The sequence below is a fragment of the Protopterus annectens genome, chromosome 2.part1 (genome assembly GCF_019279795.1).
Source record: "Protopterus annectens isolate FY-2018-M chromosome 2.part1, PAN1.0, whole genome shotgun sequence".
NCBI lineage: Eukaryota > Metazoa > Chordata > Ceratodontiformes > Protopteridae > Protopterus > Protopterus annectens.
In genome coordinates this window covers 296,072,635-296,096,631 of record NC_056729.1, presented here as the reverse complement: position 1 = coordinate 296,096,631, position 23,997 = coordinate 296,072,635, and the positions used below count along the sequence as shown (strand labels likewise).

General features: G+C 38.3%; 1 protein-coding gene across 1 annotated transcript in view; it reads left to right on the top strand.

The window, feature by feature from the left end:
• The first annotated feature begins 639 nt into the window (after positions 1–639).
• The window catches only part of KLF3 (Kruppel like factor 3), a 184,375-nt gene continuing 161,017 nt past the window's right edge, over positions 640–23,997 (top strand). Inside the window, exon 1 of the mRNA XM_044062142.1 lies at positions 640–805. The gene's annotated coding sequence lies outside the window, so the exon portion shown is untranslated. The remainder of the gene's footprint in view (positions 806–23,997) is intronic.

Genomic DNA, 23,997 nt, shown 5'->3' with positions numbered 1-23,997 from the left:
AGTGCAGGCAAAAGTCAAGTTTAAATTATACACCATAATGTAAAAGTGCTAACAGTGAGGGCGTCTCTCAATTTCTGGTGCCTCTTCGAAAGAGACCGTAGCAGTACATACTATAAAAATAAACGTATAGCAATCACCTCCCCCTTCCTCAAAAGAAGTTTAAACTGACCACACAACTTTCCTCATTCCACTGTAATGCAAAATTATTACACTTTTACGTTTAAGCGAAGTAGAACTCATCAAAGTCGAACAATTAAACAACTGTAACCGAAACATAAAATAGCGCATTAGCTGACCTTTCATAACAGTATGAAAAAAAAAACAGATAAGTTTCCCGGAAAGTTCGCGGGGTGGGGGGGCAATTGTTTGTTTCTGGCAGAAGGACAATAGGCGTGGCGGGATAGAGGGGTGCGGCTGACTGTCCTGGGGCGATGGACAAAAGAGGCAGTGACTCTAGTGACGCAACATGAAGCACGCGCGCCCTGGGGACCTGGCTGTGGTGTCGAATACACAGAAGTGCTTAACTGTTGGGCGGGAACAGGGCAGGGCACAGCCCTTTTGCGTCTCCACCCACCTCCGCCCTAAGGCTTGCGCTATCCTGTTGTGCAGTTCATGTCACGTGGCGATTTGGAGTGTAGTATCGGGACTGGGGGAGCTGTTTCTCATAACCCAGAGGTGAACTTAGGAGATTTGACTAAGACTGTATAGAACCGCGAATAAACCAAAGTGGTTAAAGACGGGCTACAGCTGAATCCACGACTTAACCAAGTTGTCAGTATTGTTAAGTTGTCTCCTGTACTGAGAAGTGAGTACTGCGCTGCGCGTCCAATACGCTGTTTTTTTCACTGTATCATTTTACAGGTCATATGTGTAGCTACATTTAGGGAATTATAACGAAACAGGATACCTATTATTATGGCCAGTACGAGAGGTGACGATGATATCCTGGTGATTTCTACGTGAATTGCAGTATTGTTTCTTAATGTTGTTGTTTTAAGATAGTTCAGCTTTTGGAAGGACAGAACACTTACTTGCTCTTGATCGTGACATAAGTTGTTGAATTAATTTCGTTCTCAGCCGGTTGCCACGAGACACATAAGCGGTTTGTTTCCTTTAGGTGTATAAAGTTGTGTGTGTGTGTGTGTGTGTGTGTGTGTGTGTGTGTGTGGCGCGGGGGGGTTTGACAACAATATCATGTTTAAAGCATTTTTTTTATTAATTTAAACAACAATAGCTTATTCAGCACATTAGACTTTATTTCCAGACCACAACTGGGCTTTGTTGTTGAAAGGATAGCGGGACTTTTTTTTTGGGGGGGGGGGGCATTTTATCAAATTAAGAAGAAGTTATACGTTATAATTTTGTGTCATTGTTGTGTGAATGTGTTGGGATAGAGGTGGCAGAGCAGAGGTCTTCGCTCGTGTTTTCCTGTTCTGGAAATGCTACAACAAAACAAGCATCTTAATTTTAGTCATTATCACATGGCTGGGAATTATGCGCTCGTGGAATACACTTGAACGTGGACTTGCATAGTAATAATGATGATTTAGGATGTCAAGACATTCAAGAGAAAATACATTAACACGTCTTCTTCAGTATGCGGAAGACTGACAGATCCTTCTGTCCATAGTTTTGTGTGCATCTCTGTCGATTTGAATAACCTCGAGAAGAGAAGTACGTTGTTCATATTGAATTGGGGGTTCGTTTGTTCACGCCTTCCGACTCCTGCAGGGGTCACAAAGTGTGTGCATTGGTTTTTAATCTTAAATTTTCTCCCTACATAGTGTGTCATTCCGTGGAACGTGTTTTCTAATGTGCTATTTCTACTTCGAAGGAGACCCTTTGCATCGAAGAGTGTAAAATGTGCGAACTGAGTAAAAATGGGCTGACAAGGCAAAGAAGTAGAGCAGCAAGAAGCTGTGGTTGTTACCCAAACTCTTACCCCGTCATCCATTCATAACTAAAATCAAAGACGTGCATTTGCAAAGTTGCAGTAGAACTGTAGAAGATATGTAATATATTTATAACAGACCTATTTTACAACTGTCCATCTTGGCAGACGAACGGCTAAGACTAAGTGTACATTTAAAGTGTAACCCGTTTGGAGGACTCGTTTTTGTACGCAGTGTTTTGCACTCTGTAACTAAGAGAAAGTTCCTAAGACAGTGGGTATGTTTTTTTCAAGGTATTGAAAGGATGGAAAGAAGTCCAGCCTGTCGCATGTTCCGAACCTGCTTTGATGTGATTGTAACTTTAACGTTTTAATCAATCAACAAACAGTACAAAGGTGCAGTCTGGTCAGCAGAAAGTGAATAGATAAAATAAATTCATACACTTCACAGATGCTTCAGGTTGGATTTTGGTTTTGGATTATTTGATCCCAGTATCAAGAACACTTGCAAATTAAGCATATGACAACTAATATAGTAAATACATGGCACAGAAGACAGAAACAGTTAACACAAGTCTGAAGTTACAGTTTCTTTCATTTGCTGTAATCTGTTTAAGATAATATGTGCTGAAACTCAAATTTTTTTTCAGATCAAATATACCCCTGAAAGATCATAATTATAACGTTCTTAAATTCTTGGGAATGCTGGAAAAGTAAGACTTTTTATTAATAATTATGTATTTTGAACATTTTTGGGCTGTTAAAGCACCACATCCTACCCCTGTCATGCTATTGTTTTCTAAAGTAAAATAATAATAGCATTTGGAGTATTCATAATTACAAAATATAATATTGATTTTTTATAGCGTCTGAGATGTCATTATGTGCAGCCGTTTTTTTTTTTTTTTTCTGTAACACAACAAGGTTTTCATCATTTCACATAACTTTGCTGTACTAGTCTATCAGATTTTACCGCTGCTAACAAGAGCAGCACTGTGTGACTGGTTAACAGATTTAATTTTTCAGCTCTGTTGTTGCTTTTTGGGACAATTTACAAACTTGCAAGCAGATCAGATGAACATTTGTGACCTCTTGTGGTAGTGTAATACTGCTCATTTTGTAGAAGTAAACATTTTGCTACTGCCTTGATTTTTGTGTATATGTTCTGTTTTTTAGTGACTCTGGTATCTGTATCTTGTTTTGTTGCATTTCTGTTTGACATTCATGTATCCGTATGGTATAGTGATCCTGTTTGGAGCTGCCTTCCTTAACCGAGTGACTTAGCAGATAAAAGATACATGGAGCGGCAGGGAATGAGGAACACAATTACACAACATTTATTTGTCTAGGATGAATTTGGAGATATTAGGTGCTGTTTTTAACTTTTTAAGTCCATTTGTATTTTCGTAACTTAGAAAGTCATATATTATTGCGAGGCATCACTTGGAGTGCCATGTTAAGAGACAGAAATGTGTGACCAAGTAGACATAATAGTATAAGACAGAAAATTACTGACCAAGTAGTCATTTTAGAGGAGGATGGGATAGAGTGTATAAAGATAGTTTGGGGTGGTAGGGTTAGATTGAGGGGTAATGGAATTTCATACTTTTGAGATGTGAGAGGAATATATTGAATATAATAATAAATAATGTTAAATGACATTGAGAGGTGGAGTGTTGTTTATATTGTTAATTATGTGTTCTTGATAGTCTGTGTCTAGCATTTATAGTTGCTATGGTATGTAAAGCTGCTCACAAAAGTGTGGAGAGTACACACACACATTAAAACAAACATTTTCAAAGTCATAAAAGTCAAAGTAAACTTTATTGTCATTCAGAAATCATGCAAGTGTATAAACTGAACAAAATTCCGTGTCTCCACACAATGTGCAGACAACATATAGACTATTTTCACATACATTTACACATTTAACGCCTCACTATTATTTCACAGACATTCAGGTAGACTAATATTGCACATAATTAGAAAACATTTTAACACTTTTTGAACTGAACACTTACATGCATGAGACTTTAGTATTGCGCAGGTACTTGGTTAAGACATTGCATTGATCCTTGCACAGAAAGCGACATTTGAGTATTACACTGTGAACGTTAAAAGTATTGCACTATGGTTAATTTATGAATTTGCATGTATTGCACTGAATGAAGAGAGATTTTTCTGCATTGCTTATTATTATTTTGAAGTGTTGACTGATACTGTTAAGATTTATTTATTTTTTTGTTGGACAGCTTTTCTGCCTGTATTTCTACTTAAGTAATATCTAATGTTTCTAATGTGATTGGCTTATTCTTTTTTATTTGATATTTCATATGTTAGTACTAAGCTAACTGCCCTTGCGAGCCATTTTAATCCTAGCCAATTATGCTTTGGGAGACTCAACCCCTGCACCTTGTGTTTATAAGGCAAGTACCTTAACCATTAAGCCACCCTCCCAACCTCAGAAAAGGTTCAGGAAATGTCTGTAGGCTGCTAAAACTGTTAACATTCTACACTTGCACAGAGTATAATCAGCCAGAATGTATCCTTTAATGTATGATTCCCCCTGTGCTACCTTGTTAGCATGTGGCAGGTCTCTGAGTGGTCTTTGCACTGCAGCGTGTAACTTGTTCAAGAATTCCATTAATTAGCTAAGAATTACATGAACAGCTCAGTGACCCGTGGCAAATTCTGCAGCAAAGTGAAGCTGCTATTAAAAAATACCTGTTGCATTGTTTTAGGGGTTTTCACTTTGTGTGACTAATCCGTTCTGGAAGGTTGCGCTGTTTACACCCACTGTTGCATGTGATTTGGGTTTAACAGAAAACATTCTCACTGTGATAGCCCAGGATAGCCAGCCTCATTATGCTGAAACAAAATTTTCCTATAAATGACGTTTTGTTAGATCAGGATTGCCTAAGTTGAGCATTGATTGAACTATGGAGTCAGAGAGGATGGGGAAAATTAGATTTACATTTGTTTTCCACTTTCTCCCTCTTCTTCATGTTTGTGCAAGTTTGAAGTAGGTGTATTTAGAAATTAGGAGTGTGCGGGGACTTGCCCCCATATCTGTATCCAGGACGATTTGTTGTGTATTTTGTAATTTCAGGAGATGGTACTGTTTTGAGCATGTGACTTCATAAGGCTTTATGTTTTATTTATTTATTTTTTGCCAACACATCTCTTTGAAGTAGGTATCCTACCATTTTATCTTTAAATGCATTCCTTTAGCAAAATAAGATAACCGTGCTTATGGCTTAAGAATCATATTATGTGTTTTAAAAGTTTAGATAAGTACACTGTGAAGAACAGTTATGCTTATAGTGTGCCAATTTTACCAGATGAAAAATAATTTTGCAGACGTTTTATTTTACATGATGGAATGTCTTGCTGTTTAATTTAAAGATTCTGGAGTTTGGTTCTTGTAATGCTGCATATATTGGAATGGTTTTAATTTTATTGTAGGAGCAAGTGATTGTTGAGAAAACATTGTTTTTTGGGATGCCAGACTTTTCATCATTTAATTCAGTATGTCCGCCTTCTCAGTTTGATTTCCTCATTATCCTTTTTCCTTCGTATTGTACTATGTATGAATCCACAGAAAAAAATTTGCACACTTAAGTGTCAGCTTATTATGCCATTTATATAATCACCAGATGTTTTGCTAGAAAGGCATACATGCCTGTTGTGTATATTTCTTATGGGAAAAGTTAAGTGTGAAGTTGTGAGACTTTTCCTTAGTCTTCAAGTTAGACAGTGGATTGTAGAATTGTGCATTCACATACCAGCACACTGGGGGTACAGATGTTTAATTTGGACCATACCTAAGCGTACAGGGTAAAATCTATCCATATAACTGGTACACTTTTTTACATACCTGAAGAGTATGCTTAACCAGTAAATTACCTGGAATGGAACTGTTTGAGTGTGCGTTTGTGTAATGGGAGGGTAGTCTAATTTTGCATACTGGAGACTGTAAAAAATATATGCAGGTACATTACTTTGTACTGCAACTTGCACAGGATGCTTTGGAAAAGATATAGAGTTTCCTAGCAGTGAAATCCCATGCTGTATTACTGCAATATTTCAATAGTAGAGGTAATCTCCATTAATGCTAAAATGATGTAGTATGGCAACACACTTGTACTTTACTAAATGTTGTGACAGGTAAATTCAATGAGAGCAGCTTTCAAGCTGCATTTAAAAGAGCTATTTCAGACTGTGAATACTGTGACTCACGTACCTTACTGTATTAAAATTAATCTCAGTCAGAAGAACTTTTTACATAATTTTGTTCTTGCAGAAGTGGAATACAAATAGTTATACAATTCTCCAATAAATACACAGTCTTCATGTTACTGCGTTCAGTGCTTGTATAATAAGGATGGTGTAACTGCGGTGAAGTTTTTGTTCTCTTGTTTTCAAGATGTGGTGGTGGTGGGATGTACATACTTCTGACATGCGGATATCTGCTGCTGTTGGAGTATTTATCTGCAGATTATTAGATCTTCCATTACTAGCGTCACTTTTAGAACCACTTCAGCAAGACAATTCTGACAAAAAAAAAAGAGACTTCTTACAGTTCACAATTATGAACTATGTGACATGTAAAAATAAGTTAGTGTTTGAAGCAGCAGATCTTTTTGTGGTTATCTGAAAATATTAAAAGCAACATTGTGCCTTCTACAGTTCTGTAGTGTTTATTTACTGGGTGGACTTCTTTGACCCCCTCCTCCCTGTGGCGTTACTGCCAACACCCTAGAGAATGACATCTCCACCCCTGATATTGTACAGAATTCCATCTGTCATGTAAAGAAGGTTATTCAGGGCTGAGTAAATGCCCCCCCCCCTTTCACTTCACAGTCGGTCAGGGCTGTTTCCTGTTCTTTGTTTCAAGGCTGGGTTTGCGTCACACATTCCAAGTGGCATGTGTGCGCTCTTTCCTGTTTCAAGCTGTTTTCTGGAAGAACAGTGCTTTATGCCAGGCCCACTGTGACTGCCCCACCATGCTTTACTCCACCTCTTCTGACTGGGAGGTACTATTTGCTTCTACGTGCTGTACCAACTGATTGCTCAAGGTGTGTGCTTTGAGTCTTGGAGACACATTATTGCTGACCTTTTCAACTCCAAGTGGGAATGCTGTTAAACTTTGCTGCTTACATGCTTGTCTTCCTCACAAGGCTGGTGAACAAGTTAGTCCTAAATATGTTTAAAATATCTTGACTGATAGATTAAACCTGAAACATTTTGAAAGTGGCAGGGAGATTCCCGTATTTAGATAGTGAAACTACAAGAATTGGTAGAAGTCTGGAAGTGGTGGTTTGTGTAGTTTTTAATGTTAAGTAACTGAATTCCTGTAGTGAATAATCCAGTTTTTACCCACTTGTCTGTAAGGGCTTTGTGAATATTTGTGAAAGTCTTTACTTATACAAAAACTATTGCACAAATCATTGCTTGAATATTTTGAGTATTAACAGTTAATTGAATTTCACTGCACAAAGAAACAGATAGTAATGGGTTGGATTGTTTGTGTGTACACACATGTATTAGATAAATGCAGTACTCGGTATTTGCGCGTATTGCAGAACATTTCTGGACTTTGCACTTGGCATTAGATTGTTGTACTGTGTAACATGTGCCAGTTTAAAGATTATTTAGTGCTTCTTTAACAAGTGCAGTGTGTACTTCTTTTTCAATGAACTGCATTTCTTTATGTAGAAAGATGCACTGTATGGTGTTAAGGTTTATTGTTTGTTTGCCAGGCACACATAATACACAGAGGTGAAATTGCAAACAAGATTTTGGGGTTACATATTACTTTTATCATGTCACAGGAGTAGGGAATACACTAAAGGAATAGGCCATGGAGCTTCCCAGATGTGTACAGTTCTGTTTTCATTTACTGATTCAAAGAATGGTTTCATTGCCATCCTACCCCTTTCCTATCAGCGAGGATGAGTACCAGAAGTGTTTTTGCTTTATTATATGTAAATATTGTTGCTTTTACTTTATTGTTTGCTTTCATTTCTTGTAGAACTTGGTGAGGTTGAAGAGTTTTACTTTACTACAGGCACCCTTGGTTTGGTTTTTCAGTGCATCTGATTGCATTTTTACATATAAGGTGTCACTTCTTTCTGTTATGACAAGAATCTGCTCAGTCTATCATAACCTTTATGGTTTAGGATCCTAGCATTGAAATATCCTTTTTTTCCAGTGTTGATGATATGGGTGCAGATGTAAAACCATTGTATTGTCTTATACATTTGTGTTCTTAGCCTTAAAGTTAGGTCCTTATTCACTGTTCACGCTTGTGTCACCGATAGCTGCCTTCCAGTTGGAAGAAAGTGTGCACACTACGAGTCTTAAGATCACATTGTGCTCTTTGAAACATTTTGTCTGTGTAACTTTAGGTGTGTTTCTGATTTTGGGTAGTGTTGTTGGTGCACTGATTTTCAACTCTACTGGTGCTCGTAGTGTAAACAGTGAGATTAATTGTTTTGTTAGTTTCCTGTTGTATTGCCAATAAATAGTTTACCTACATGACCAAGCATATTATACTAAGGTTCAAATATGTTACAGAAATTTGAACATTGGAGGTGTCAGTAATGTAGAATGCAGGTATGTTGCCTGATTTAAGGTATTTGAGTATATAAAGGACACAGTCTCAGTTGTGGCAGTAATGTTACGGTAGCCTCATCTTAGCAGCCCATGCATGGGAATTGTGCTTTAAGAAAGGGTGCAGAATCATTTCTGTGTGGTCCTGTGAAAATTTAGTTTTCTTGTGAACTGACAGAATACTTGCTGTTCAGGTACAGTTAGCTAGAGCCTTTGTTTTGTTAACCATAACTCAGGCATTCATTGCTTCAGGGCATATTTTGAGGATATTTTGAACTGTGACCTTGACTTCCCCGAGAAAATGGCCTTTCCAGGTGTTGACAATAATGGATTCTGATGATACGTTACGTATGACCAACAAAAGAAAATTATTGTGCACTAGGCTTAATATGTAACCAGTGCTTTATTTGAAGTACATTTTGGTACTAGCAGTATGGTAGAATATACATCACAAAATTATACCTAATCAGCAAGTTTCAGAGTAGTTGCTAAGTATTTGTATGTTAAAGGTTAACACTTACGGAGAATTAGCCCTTTTTTAGATATTTACTTTTTTAATATTATGAGTTAGTGATATTGCTTTAAGCGTCATAGTCCAGTAGGTGTTTGTGATATGTGTTTACTGTTAAAGATTTGGGGGTTTACAGTTCGAGGCTGAGATATGGAATATATTTTAATGTGGAGGGTGGTGAATGCATTGTTTGGACTTCCTGAGGAAGTAGTGGGAACCATACTAATAAAGAAACTGAAGAATTCATGGGTAGACATAAAGCAGTTAATGTGTTTTGTCAGTACATGTGGGTTTGCAGCTTATGTAGGTTGGAAAGTGACAAGACTAGACGGATTGAGAGTTCAATATTTTCTAAGCTTACGTTTTTTTTTTTTCAGGTTAATGTTAACGTGTTCTGTCCAGACACAGTGTTTCGTGATTTGTACTAGGTGACTGGCACATGGCGATATTTGTTTATTAGACAGTATACAGAAGGAAATAAAGACTGTAACAGTGAAACTGCTATTTGCTTTTTGTCTTGCATCTCAGATAAGATAATGGATTAAGTAGCAATGCACACTGTAGAAACTGTTTCATGTGCATTTTTATTTTATTTTATTTTGCATTTGTTTAGGAGGAAAATCCAACTGGGCAGGTTGCCTGTTTTCAGTGGAGGTCCGGGGAGAAAAGCTCCATTAACAATAGTACAATAATACAAATAACGTAAGTATTTAAGAAACACATAACATAAAAGTAAGGAGGACTGCAAATACAGCATGTGACAATCAAAAATAGAAACTGAGAGAACATTTCACAAAATGTGGTTGTTATACTCAGATTTAAAAAGGAGAAGAGGAAAACTGACATTTGGTGCACTGATTTTTAAACGCACTACCATTGGATGGTTTAGCGAGATCTGTTAAACATAGCCTGAAGTACCTTGCAGTTGTACACAATTCAGTTGTATATAATAGTATTTAGTAAGTGAAGCATATGACATTGTTGAGTAGCCGGCTTCCTTTGTTACCATGTGATTTTAGCATAGTACTATGTACACATTATTCCATGAACTGAGGCATTGTCTGGTAGTCAGGTGTATAAGAAATGTATAAGAAAGCTGGAAAATAGGTGGAGTTAATGGGGAGCATTTTGAAACAATACTAGTACAGCAGTATTGGACCTATTTACTTGTATGTAGTGTAGTATGGTGTAGTATAGCTAGTTATAAAAAAAGGCTTCCTAAGGAAAAAAAATGTTTTGTTATGGGGTACAATTGATATCATTATAAGTTTAGCATCTTGGATCTACTTATTTGAAAAAAGATGCAGTTTTTAAAAAGATAATGTTATAAAAAGTAATGTAAGTAGGTTAGCCTGTGTTGGTGCAGTTGCGTGTCCATGAGCTATCTAAATGGGATTTGAGGATGTTTTTGAAAATAGATTTGTTGGCTGTAGTTCTGATGTTAAGGGATATGGTGTTCCAGATTTTTACTATGTAGCTGGAGTAAAGGGAGTTACCTGCACTATTTTTATCATTGTGAGCATTTCTTAAAGTATTGATTTAATAGGCCTTGTAGACCTGGGGTTTTATCAGGTTGGTAGATTAATAAAGTTGGTTAAGTTTGTGATCAAGTTAGGTAGTTCTAGCCATGATAGTTTGAGGGCTTGGCAGTGATGGGTCCTAAAGGTTGAATCTGTTGCAAACTTTGCTATTTTGTTGTAGCATTTGTCTATTTTGGCCAAGTCTGATTTATTGAGGTTGAGTGGTATGGGTGATGCATAGAGAAGTGTGGAGACAGGGTCGGCTCTTGGAGGAGTGATTTTTGGTGTTGTTAGAGGGGTAATTTTTGCATCTATATAGGGTTCCCAGTTTTAGTGAACTTTTTTTTTTTATTGTTTGGGCAATATGTAGGCGAAACTTCGTGTTTTGATCAATTATGACACCTAGAAGTTTAGTTTGGGGGACTGGTGCAATAGAGGTATTTTTGCTAGATGTTATTTTAAAAGGAGTTGGATCTGAGCCTTTAGTGGGGTAGAAAAACATAAGTTTAGTTTTGTTTGGGTTTAGTATGAGCTTTGGGTCTATATTAGAACATCGATGTTTCAGAACACCAAATGTTCTAATATCGAACCATATTCAGCGAACACTGAAAATAGTGAAGCTGCAGAAAACCAAATTTTTCCCATGGAAAGCATTTGGTTGTCCGTTTCTGTCGCTTCACTATTTTCAGCACTGTGGTGGAACATTACAGGTCGGGTTCAGGTAAGTGTGCGATTGTGTGGATGTGAGGGTTAGGGCGGGGTAGGTGAGTTTGGGTTAGGGTGCCGGTGAGGTGAGTGTGCAATAGTGACTGACCTTAGGGTTTGGGTTAAGGTAAGGGGATAGTTAGTGGTGTATGTACAGTTTAGTGTAGGGTTAGATGTAAGATTTTAGGTGTATGTGTGTGGATTGCTGTTTGTTTGGTGTGCTTGTGTTGTGTGTATGTGTTTCAGAACAGCAATTTTTTTCCCTAGGAAAAAATTTTGCTGTTTTGAATGTACAATGTTGTCAGCGTTCGCTGAATTGGGTTCGATATTAGAACATTCGAAGTTCTGACACTTCGATGTTCTGATATAGACCACCATGTTTTGACTGCTGAGAAGGATTATTGTGTTATTTTTGGAGTTCTTGGAGGGCTGGGGCAGAACAGATTAGGGTTGAATTGTCAGCGTATTGTGCTAGTGTAGCATGTAGGGTGGTAGTAGGAAGGTTGTTAGTAAATAAATTAAAGAGAATGAGACCAAGGATGGAGCCCTGGGGAACCCCTAAAGTACTAGGGAGAAGAGGAGATAGGTTATTTTACCACTTGACAGCTTGCTTACGACCTGACAACTAGTCTTGGAACCAGGCAAGAGTGGGGTAGCTTAGACTGCATTCAGTTAGAACAGTTAAGAGTTTATGACAGACAGTATTGAAAGCTTTAGAGAGGTCTGGAAAGATATAGGAAATACAGTTACCTTAATTCTGGTGTTGGTTAATTGTGTTGCAGAAACTGATTAGGGCTGTGGTCGTGGTATGATTAGGACGAAAGCCATGTTGGGTGTTAGTTAGAAGATTGTTGGATAAGAGATGATTTAGGATTTGAGTACAAATGCACCTTTCGAGATTTTTGGATAAAGGTGATATGATGGAAATTGGTTGGTAATTTGATAGATCAGTTGCCTAAGACTTATTTAAATGCTCTTCTGTATTTTTACATAGTAGCGTGGGTTGGTTATTCTTGGTTTGCGGGGCAGAGTTGTATAAAATAAAAAAAAAGAAAAGAAATAAACTTCTTAATTCCTGGAAGTTATGCCATGGATAACTCATTAGAGGCAGCCTATTTGTTGTTGTATTTGACTGCCTTTGTTTTGGCTAGAGCTTGGTAAAATAAACACCTCTGTTGACCGTTTTAACAAATTATACCTATAAATAATCTCAGTGGCTAAAATAATTTTGAGCAGGGGGGTGTATTAGTATACAAGAAATAAGCTAAAGGGGTTGTGTTTTTAAGGGTCACACTGAGTACTGAAGTGAAGAGTGGTGAGATAGTGGTGGTCTCCCTGAAAACTGATGTTTTAAGATGCTTAATTGATGCTAATCCAGTTAAAGGAGTGTGATTTATAGCTAAGGATGATATCACGTAAGAAGGAGAGTTGCTGTTGTGTGCTGTCATCGAGACTGATACAGCTGTACAACTTAGTATGATATGTCCTTAAGAGCATTTTGAAAAATGAAAGCATCTGAAAGCAGTAGATCCAATGAAAGATAACATCCCAAGCCCTTTGGGGCATTATAGGCAAAGACTTTGGAACCACAGATTAAAGTGAAATTGGAGACACTCATAGAATATGCTCCAAGGTAGCTATAGTGAAGGGCTGTTGAAAGATTCATTGTAATCAGATTGTCTTTACTCTGCCAAAATTTTGATAGTTATGTAATATTTATAATGATGGTCACTTCACCTTTCGTTGTCTTTATTTCTTGATGTTTTGCAGATTTTTAGCAAGCAACAGCTATTTAGTTTAAGACTTTATCATGAACTCAGCCATACCCAACAGAACTAAAACCTGCTGCTCAAGGAAACACAAACCTGTTTGGTGGACATCCTCTATCAACAGGCTTTACAACAAAAGAAAGAAACTGTTGTCCCAGGGTAAAAAGGAACAAATTCCAAATTGGAAAAACTCACTCCTCAGCCTCAACAAGCAAATTAGATCACTGAATCACTTAGACTGACCCTGCTGACTTAGCCAACCTGCTAGCAGATAGCTTCAGCGCAAACGTCACCTCCCATGTCCCCCTCAAAGGCCCTTTCAGCATCTCCAATACTTGTCCCGTACCTCACATCTCCATAGATCAAGTGTTAAAGGCCCTAATCCAAGGCAAATAGTACAGCTTCCATGGGACTTGGTAGTGTCCCAGGATGTTTTTTCCAGAAAGTACTGACTTCACCATTGAACACCCTGTTCAGCCACAGCCTAAATACAGGCTTCTTCTCAGCAGAATAGAGAACTACCATTGTCATCCCCTTGCACAAAGATGGTGCCACTACTGACCCTAGAAACTATTGCCCCATTAGTTTGACAAGTCTGATCTGTAAAGTAATGGACCGTATTATTATGGATCTCATAAACAAGGACGTAGGCAATCTCCAAGCACTTGACCCCACTCAGTTCGGATTCATCAAGGGCAAGTCTTGCCTGTTTAACCTGGGTGATTTCTTTGAGACTCACCAAGGCCCTGGATGAAGGAAAGTCAGTACATACAGCTTACCTGTACTTGGCCAAGGCCATTGACACAATCCCCCACTCGGGCGTCATCGAAAAGCTAACACAACTTTATGTAAATCCCTATTTCATCAGGTGGGTGGCCAACTGGCTCACTAATAGGACCTCAAGGTCAAAATAGGTGACTCCATCTCCTGATAGCAGACCTGCAACTAGTGGAGTTCCAGCGATCTGTCCTGGAACCCCTACTATTTGGCATCTATTTCTCGATGTCCAGGCAAAGACAAAAGGTCTGTGGCTGACCAAGTTTGTGGAAGACTAAGTTGGGTGATGTCATTGACTCCCCAAATGAGGTTAACATACTGCAAGACGGTCTCACAACAACTAATGACTGATGCCAAAGTCATAGCCTGAAGCAAAATGAAAAAAAATTGTATAATCATACCTGTAACGACCGTGCCCTGGACCAGCAATCAAGGAGCCTCAATCCTCACCACTAACACCAGGGACGTCTTCTTCTAGAAGGAGGAAAGGATAACTAATACACACAGTAAAGTACAATTTCCCTTAAGTGCACACAGAGATCACAGTCAGTCTGGGGCTGGTTGCTCCCTTGCTCACCAGGTCCCCAATAAGACTCCCCACTGGCACAGCTATAGGGTCCAGGTCTCAGCCTAGCTGGGCAAGCTAGAACCTCCAGTACCCTCTCTGTCCAACCAGTGCTTTGTGTCCCTGCCCAAGTAGCTGACACACACTTTGAGATAAGTATTTATACAACTTCACAGACACTCATGGGAAAGGCTGACACAGATTTTCCAGCTGTGCCCCTTTACACAGACCATACGGTAGTAATCCCTGCCACCACCCAGCTAATAATATCAGCTACTAAAAGGCCCTTAAAAGGGTGTCCAATTATTACTGTGCAATATTATTATCCAGTGGTAGTGTGACTATTCAGTCTAGGCTTGTTGGAAGGGCTTACAGTAAACTCTATAAATATATAATGTACTCTAAAGCATACTTTATCTATACATAAACCAGCCACAGGTAGAAGGTTTTAAAAATATTTAATAATAAATAATTAAAACACAAGATAAAACTACTACATCACAGAGATATCTAAGAGTTCAGAGATCACACAGAAACTTAAAATAATACAGTAGGACAGGTCTGATTTCAAAGAAAAATACCCAATTAATCTTTACTAGCTTTAACTATTCCTACAAGAAATCACAGTGCTAGAAACTTACATGCTAGCTTAGGCAGAGTGCTGAGTTAGATATCAAAGATCAAAATGCTCCAAGTCTCTTGTGAGAGATAGAGACATGTTTGTTAGTAATGTTTAAATACTAAGGCCCTCCCAAATTACATAATTTTTGACAGTCTGGAGTTCTCAGGCCACAAACTGCATTATTTAGCAATCTAACACCTGCACAGAAACTTACAACAATATAAGTCATTTCACGTGTCCGCATCTAAATTCTGGTCATAAACTTTAGCCTTAAAACAATTGGCATGAAACCTTCATCCAGACGCACTGGATACGAATTCTAACATGAAAGGGTCACAACATGCTTCAATGGGCCAGTAGAGTGCAATGTTGTCACATATTTTGCAGTTACACATTTCACAGTATTCTTTTACACTCAAGAAAATATGCCTGTATTTTACATTTATTTACAAATGCCAGAATTATATATCAAATTCTATTTGACTAGGCTGGCAGCCTTCGCCCATCTCTCCCCAATCGTCACAATACCATTCAGCAAAAACATGTCCCCTACTAAACACAGAACTTGCGGTGAGAGACCTGGGTATTCAGGTTGATAACAACCTGACATTTGACCGTCAATGTAGTGGCAGTGGTCAGAAAAGCCTTTTACTTAGTTCATCTCATAGGTAAAAGGATTGCATCCAGAAAAAAGGAGGTTATTACCTCTCCATATTCTACCCTCATTAGACCAGTAATTGAGTATAATTCCCCATTTGGTATATACCTGTCCAAACATCTGCACCAACTTGAAAGGCCACAGAAATACCTCACAAAGAGGATCCATGGCCTACAACACCTGTCCTATGCAGACAGGCTGAAATCACTATCACTCTACTATGTATCATACAGGTTGCTCAGAGGTGATCTGTGCCTTCTGTGTGAGACACAAATCACTCTACTAGGTATCATACATGTTGCTCAGAGGTGATCTGTGTCTCGCACAGAAGGCACCTCGGACCCTGCCCTACTAGAGATGCTCCCTATCTAAGTCTAACTCCTCGTGCATTACATGCTCGAAAGGCCTGAATCTAATATCCGAGATCAACAAAAACTTCTGGAGAGACAGGTTTGTCTCCCAGAGGTTGTCCTGTCTCTGGAATCTTCCTGTACTCCCCTCTTTCTGTTCATTATACACTCTATTTTCTTTCTTGTGTTTTATATTTACTTTGCATAACGTGTTTTATACTAGTTTGTAAGCTTCAAACAGTTGGCAACTTTTTCAAAGTATTTAAAAGGTTAAGTAAGCTTTGTGTTTTCATTAGTCGTCACTGACTGTAGCCAAGAATTTAGCTGCTAGCATCCCTTTGTCTCCTTCCCCCTTCTTGTATTCTTGTATGCCTTCCTCAATCCTCAGCTATACTGTCTGCCTATACTTGTTTATTTTGTGTTGTCCTGCTATTTCACTTTTGAGATATGGAGTTTTTGCCATTAAATCATTATCAGAATGCAAGAGGAAGTCTTTTTTTCCTGTGTCAGTGTTACAAATACATAAATTACCCCCTCTTGAGGAAGTGGTAGAGGAAAAAGTGGAGTGGAGCACAGATAAAGTATGCATAAACATGAATCCTATCCATTAGGGCAGCTGATAGACTTGGCCAAAAGGTCATTAAATGATTTTTTAATTCTTTGTTTGTCTGTTTCTTCTTTCATTTCAGAATTGTGCTCATTTCTACTGATAGAATGCATTTTTGAATAAAATGATGAACACAAAAATCTCTCAATGAGGTTTATTTTTGGTATGCTTAGTTCAGTAACCTAATAGTACTGAGGAGCAGAAGGTTCAAGGCAGCATTTTCAGCTGCCACTGTAGATGCAAAATCTGCGATAGGCCGGTTGTTGAGCTGATTGCTTATAAGGAGAGTATGATTAACAGGTTGGTTAATATGCGTGTTTTGTTTATTTAAGATAGTCTGTTAGTTGTCCTATTTTCAGGTTTTCTTTACCATGTCAGAGTAATAGCCATTTAATATTTGTGACGATCACTACATCTTTCATTTTCTTCATTTATTGATGTTTTTCAGTGTTATTCTGAAATTTTTTTTCTTGAGAGAAACAGTGTCCATGCAGTTATTTAGTCATCATCTGATGCAGGTAATAACAATAACAATTTTAAGTTTTTCCATTATGAGTTCTGAAATCCATCACACAACTCATAGTCTTTAATGTCAATCTTGTCCCCACCAGAACTCAATACCACCATTGTGACACTGTTTTGGGTTCCGAAGTGTAGGTGGAGATGGTGTTTGAAACCTGTCTTAGACTTTCCAGTCATTCATCAGGACTGTCATCCCCTTTATCAGGACTGTCATGATGTGCTGTACGTGCTTTGCACAACAGCAGTACTAACTGATATAACAAGTAATACTGCTTACATACCATGTTCTACTATATTTCAAAACATTCCAAAGTATTGCAAAGCATTTTAAGAACAATAATTTCACAGTCTTTAAAAATAATACAAACAAACTACAGTTTAAATTAGACCAAACTGGTCATAATATGAAAAAAACATTGGTTAAGACTAGATATAAGTTATATAGCAATAATTTAATAGTTGGGATATTTTTAGCCAATTTACAGAGAACTTAAAGGTAAGTTAGTATAATACAAACAGGAATTACAATATGAGTGGAGAGAAAAACAGGCTTATGGTACATGTGGAGAGAAATTGATAGAAGTAAAACAAAGTGAGTGAAGAAGGTAGAGTAAGAAAATTTAAGGTATAAGTAGGGATTTGTCACATTTAGGGGTATAGGTTATCCTCCTGTAAACAAAATATTATTTAAGTATATATGCTGCTGCTTTTTTGCAATTGAAGCTGCATGTACTTTTATTGTACACAAATCTGCTATGTGTATGTTTTAGCAATAATAGACATGCGTCTGGAGCATTTCTTCCCAAGCCTCCACTAAAAATAGGCTCTGTCCTAGTCGGACTTTCTCAGTCAACAAATGTTAAACAAACAAATAAATAAAGTAATTCTTTGTGAAACTTTGCTCCTTAGCCCTGCACTGAAAATGGGTTTTACCAAGTTGGATTTTTCTGGTGAATAAATACACTAAATAATTAAGCCAATTGCTGTGTATGTCTCATACTTCACATGGCTTAAGCTTCTTTATCCTCTTTTTCACCTTGTACACTGTACATTTATTATTTTTGGCTGTGACTAGAGATAAGTACTGAAGTGTTGAGATGCCTATGCAAGGCCTCACTGTGGATTTGTTGCTTGCTGAATGCTGATTCCTCCTGTTCATGCACTGTTCCCATTTAAAGGTGCAATGACTCATTTTTTCACAGGGCAACACGTAGGTGCAGGGGTTAGCCATTCTAACTCCTAGATGTTGGTTCACAGGTTCATTTCACACCTGGGATGCTGTCCATGTGGATTTTTGTCATGTGATGTTGCCTCCTGTCACATCCCAAATACTTGCTATTGGGTGAATTGTCAGTCCTCTGAATTGCCTGTAGATATGATATGGTGTATTTGTCAGTGTGTGTATCTTTGTACTGTATAATGGATTGCTGTCTCATCCGGGATTAGTTTTCTGCCTTACTCCAGGTGTCTACCAGAATTGGTTCTTTTTTTTTTTCTGTACAACCCTGAACAGGATAAAGAGAGCATCAGAGACTTAATGAATTTCTTAGAGTCTCAGTTTTATCTCCTGGCAGGCAAGGTAATATGGCTGGTTATTTTAGGACTAAGGCTATAAGGTATTATCAAGCTTTGTTGTGCAGTTCTACATTTGATTCAGCCATTTTGTACCTTTTGACTGTGTGGCTGTGAGATGGTATCTTAACCAGATTTTATCCTTCCAGGCCATCCCAAAAAGAGTAACAGTACTCATTCCTTTTGGCCATTCCTGGTTAATAAGTGAATTAAACAAGGCATATTAGCCAGTTTGAGAGAGGGAATCCATTTGCTCCTTCTGGGACTTGCTGATGAGAGCATGTTTTCTGATTTGAGCTGTCATTAGTATGTTTGGTTGAGGACATATGGTGCATTATGCCTTGTTTTTGTTGGGCTAGTTGCTATTCATTTTTTTCTTTTAAAATTTATTTGCTGCTTTGCAGGGTACACTCATGTTTAAAGATGAAGGCCTACTATTACAAACTAGTATTTCAAAGTATAGGATCTTACACTTTTAGGTGACCTTCATTCTGTTTCACAACATCTGAACATGCATTCTCAAAAGTTGCACCTGTTGTATAGAATGTTTGTCTCTGGCTTTTCCCGGTTAGGTGTCACCACAACGGGACTCCGGTCCGCTAATGATTGGCAGTAGATTTTCACGAACGCCGAGGTGCCAGCTCGCTGTTCAACCTTCAACGAAGGCACGCCCATTTACGCATGTGTTTCGAGCGCCCACCCAACCGCGGGGAGGACATGCAGACTCCACACAGAAGGCACTTCCCGCACTCCAGCCGAGAATCGAACGGGAGAACCTCTTGCTGTGATGAGGCAACAACGCTACCGCTGCACCACCGCGGGTAGAGAATACAGCCCTAAAATCATGAGAAATAGCTTAGCATTGACTCCCTTCAAAACACTACTCACTGGCCATTTCAGTGATCTGTCTGTAAAGGTTGTGACCTAGGGTTTGATAGATAACATTACAGTTTCTAGAAACATTGTAGAGTAGTAACTGTATTTTATGTATTTTGATATTTATGTCTGTATAGCTGTTGAAAGCTTTATACTTGAATAGCTTTGGATCGTGGGTGAAAAGGATCTCTGGACCTGTCCACCCTACCCCATCAGTAAATATTAAATAAAATTAGTTCAGTTAATTGTTATTTATATTTATTGTGCTATTTTTGGTGTGGACACTGGTGAAAAGACCATGTTGCCTCATCAAGTCACCCATATGCCCAGATTCTGAAACATTACCTGCTTGTCTACTAGTCTTCAAGCATTCAGGGAACAGAGTACATTTTTTTCTCTGAGCGAAGATTATTTCAGAATCTGGGTGGTAGGTATGTATTGTGGAAACCTAAATCAGTCATTGTTTTTTTTTTTTTTTCACTCTCTTTTTCCTTCAGTGCTACTTCAGATATTGCAAGAGTACATTGCTTTCAAAATTTGAGTTAAATTTGATTTAGCATATGTAAGTGTAGGGGGGACTTAAGAAAAATAACATTTATCTAAAATAATAAAAACAGAAAGTTAACATTTATGAGGAAAATACAGGACAGTGGCAATTTGAAAGTAAGATAATTGCTGGAAAGTTACTGATATTTATGCTGTTCCAGTTTTACTGGAAGAAGTCGATTCATTGCATAAGATGGTGCTGTTTTCGGAAGTCTATGTGAGCAGTGCCAATTTGAATGAAGTCATACAAGGACTTGAAACAGGAAACCAGACAAGCATTCTCCTACCAGACAAGCATTCTCCTTTGATAAGGGAAGGCATTGTCTGAGGGAGTGAGCAAGGGAGGGGTTGCTGCTGTTGCTCCCCTTGAAGGTTATGCAGCTAAAAAATATGAGGGTATGTTGGTGTTACAAGTTCAGTATGCTCCATGTAAATGCATTACTGCAACCTCCGTCCTTTGGCCAGTAAGAAGGCAAAACAATTTTTAAAGCATTTTAATGAAACAGTTTCAGACATATGTGTGCTGGTTTCTACATGTGTGATATACTGGTTCATTTCATCATTTAACTGTGTAGGTAAACTGATAGTTGCAGACCTTTTTAATCTGTAACCTGGGCCACGTGGGCAAGGACATACATGTGCATGGGCAGTTTAGAGTAGCTGTCCAACAAGCATGCCTATACAGGTAATTGAGATGAACACTACTTTTTAGGTACAAAATTGCTTGTTAGGTACATGTTCACAAATGTGTAAAAACTTTCTGTATCAAAAAGTTTGCTGAAGGTGAGTAAAAGGAGATTGGACTAATAGAGCAAAGACTTGCTACTTTTTGGAAATGGAGGGTGAATGCATCAGTCAGGTACATAGATGGCATGAAAATAATAGGGTGTAATTTAATTGACATTTGAGTGAAGTAGGAGAGGTTAGGACGTCAATGTAGTTTTGAGGGATTAGTGTTCTGCCAAGTAAATGACCAGTATCTAGCAGAATGGTAATATTACATGACCCTGCAAGTGAAAAAATGTGTTTGCTGCACTGCTTATGGACTTTTTCTGGGTTATTTGTGAAAACTGAGGCCTTGATGAGATAGATTTTTTTTGCGTGGATGTAGCTATGGTGGAATTATTAAACCGAGGCAGATAGTTATCTTTCATTTTATGTATGCTTTTACAATGAGCAGTGCGTACTTTGAGGTTTGAGCAGTATTTGCTTAGTACGGGGCATGTAGACGTAGGTTGCTTATGTTTGTTTCCAATAATCATTCTTCAAAGAGTGCATGTTCAGCTGTATGACTGGAGTGTAACATCTACGTACTTTGTCCAGTAGTTATTTAGGAATAAGGACATAAGCTACAGGTGAGCCTCATCTAAATAAATTGGATTAATACATTAAGTGCCATAAAAAAAATAATAAAAACATAAAATAAATTCTGTAGTTCTCTTGCCTCAGACAGAACACAGGCTGTTGTGCTCTGAATTGCCTTGTCAGTGAAAAGTGACATTCAACCCAGTAACGTTTGCAGCATGCTTTATACCAGAGCATGTTGTCGTGTTATCACAGTAATTTGTTGTACACGAAAACGACCATAAACTAATAATTCAGAAAGCAAATAAAATATTAATAACTTGCAGGACTGCCCAGATGGGTACAACTGTTTGTGCAGAGCTGGAGGACTCCTAGTACAATGACAGTGCATCCAGTTTTACATTGTGATTGGGGATATTGAAGTGATGGTTAGTCTGCCATTGTCCATTATGCTTGTGGTATGGTATTGGTGTTCATGTTGTCTTGAACTGTAGGTGTTTTACTTTTAGGGACTTTGCTAGTGTAATTGTGTCTTCCCACTGCTGTAATGTAACTGATCTTGTCACACTGTCGGTATTGACATGCAGATCCTGCAGCCTCATCAGCATATCGAGAGTCAAAGAAGCCCACCACAGCAGACCTGTTTTAAATATGCTGATACACAGGGAGCTATGGCAGCCCTTATTATCCATTTCGTTTTCTTGTGGGTTCACCATCTGGTAATCATATATTTAGAAAAAAAAAACAGTTTCCATAATGTACAGCTTACAGTAAGCAGACATAAATGTGTGTCTGCATTGTTTGTAAAAAATATTGTTAAGTATGACTTAAAAATGCAAAATAAGTTTGCAAGAGCTGCACTTCCCCTGACAGTTTGTATTAATGTATGCCAGTTATGCTCAAAATCAGAAACATTGCAACCAGGTTCAGTGCTACTGTAGTGCGAGACACGACCTTAACAACGTTTAGAGGGATGCTTTAACAGTTGTTATGCATTCCCTACAAGCTGATAAGGTCTGCACTAAAAGCAGAAAGCGCTGACCAGAAAACAGCGGTTGCAGGTAGAAATGGCATTTTCCACTCTTGTTTCTACCTACTGTCTGCTAAACTACACAGGGAATTTTTAATTAAACCACTTCCCTTGCACAGGAAACAGATGAGAACGTCAGCCACTCCCCCCATTGCTTTACCAGTTTTAAAGCCAAAACAAGATGTACTGTTTTTTTTTTTTAATATATATATATATATATATATATATATATATATATATATATATATATACATTTTATATATATATTTTTTTTATATATATATATATAAAATTATTTTTGACTAATTTGTAGTACATGGGGAAGATAAATCTCCATGCACAACAAATAAATTATGATTAGATCTTCCATTGTGACTACATATTATATGTTCTCAACATGGGTCTGTCAAGCTTCACTCTTAAGGTGAATTTCTTGGCATCCATGTCAAAAACGCATTATGATCGGAAACCCAATCATAATCTTCTGTTGTCCTCCGAAAGTAGGCAGGTTTAAGAATTGGTGTCTTTTGTTCTCAGAGAATCCTGTTCCTCACTTTGATCATTACCTTAGGCCTTTCTGTGGCACCTAGCTGTGTGGTGTGAATGATAAAGCTCTATGATCCAGACTACCTGAATTTAAGTAGTGACTTGGGTGCTGAAAGAGCCCAGTGAGGCAGGGCTTAGGTGATATAGTATGCTGACTCACCTTTCATTAATGGGATGGCGTGAAGGTTTCTGCTGGCCAGTTGGCACTTACATGGCACCAGAAATGGTCAGAAGAGGAAACACTGGCTTTACCATCTCAAACCAGCCCTAGTTAGCATGATAGTGCACACACTTACATACTCTCAGGGAAAGGCACAGGAGATCCTTCTGTGCTCACATTAACCATCTGAGTGGAGTAAACGATTTACTTAAATGCCCTTCTCTTTGCATTAATGAAGGCTTCCCTGTAAACCCACAGACAGATTGGGGAAGTGGCTTTGGCTGGGGAGGAGTGAGAATTTTGTTAGGTGTTATGGCCACATGGATGTCTGTTGTTGATACTGAGTCTCTCCTGTGTGCCCTTGGTCATTTGGTTGGTATGCTTTGCAGCATGGGGCTGTGAACCATTTTGGTGGGCAGTAGATTGAAGGGAAAGCTGATGTTCTGGGGATGGCCAGTGTAAAGCTGCTTTTGTCAGCCTGGATGACAGTCTTCCTCTTGTTGGTATTTGCACAAGTCACTGTCACTCATGGAATATCAATAAACAGAACTCTTGGAAGAAAGGAAGGAAGAATGGTGTTCTGCAGGTAGGGGTGAAATAGTAAATGAAGAGAAGAACAAAAAAAAAACACTGGCCTTCTTGATTCCTGTGGTAGTCAGTGCACCCTTTCTGACTGAGCAGCTGAACTTCTGCATTTTCTTAAGGCTTCCTCAGGATAAGAAGTCAATTACCTCACAGAGTCTAGCCTGAAGGAGATGTTCTCCAAACCCTGTTGATGACATCTTAGGTGGAGATCTTCAGACCCTGTTGTAGTATGAACTGAGTTAGTGCTGTGACTAGAGCCACAAGG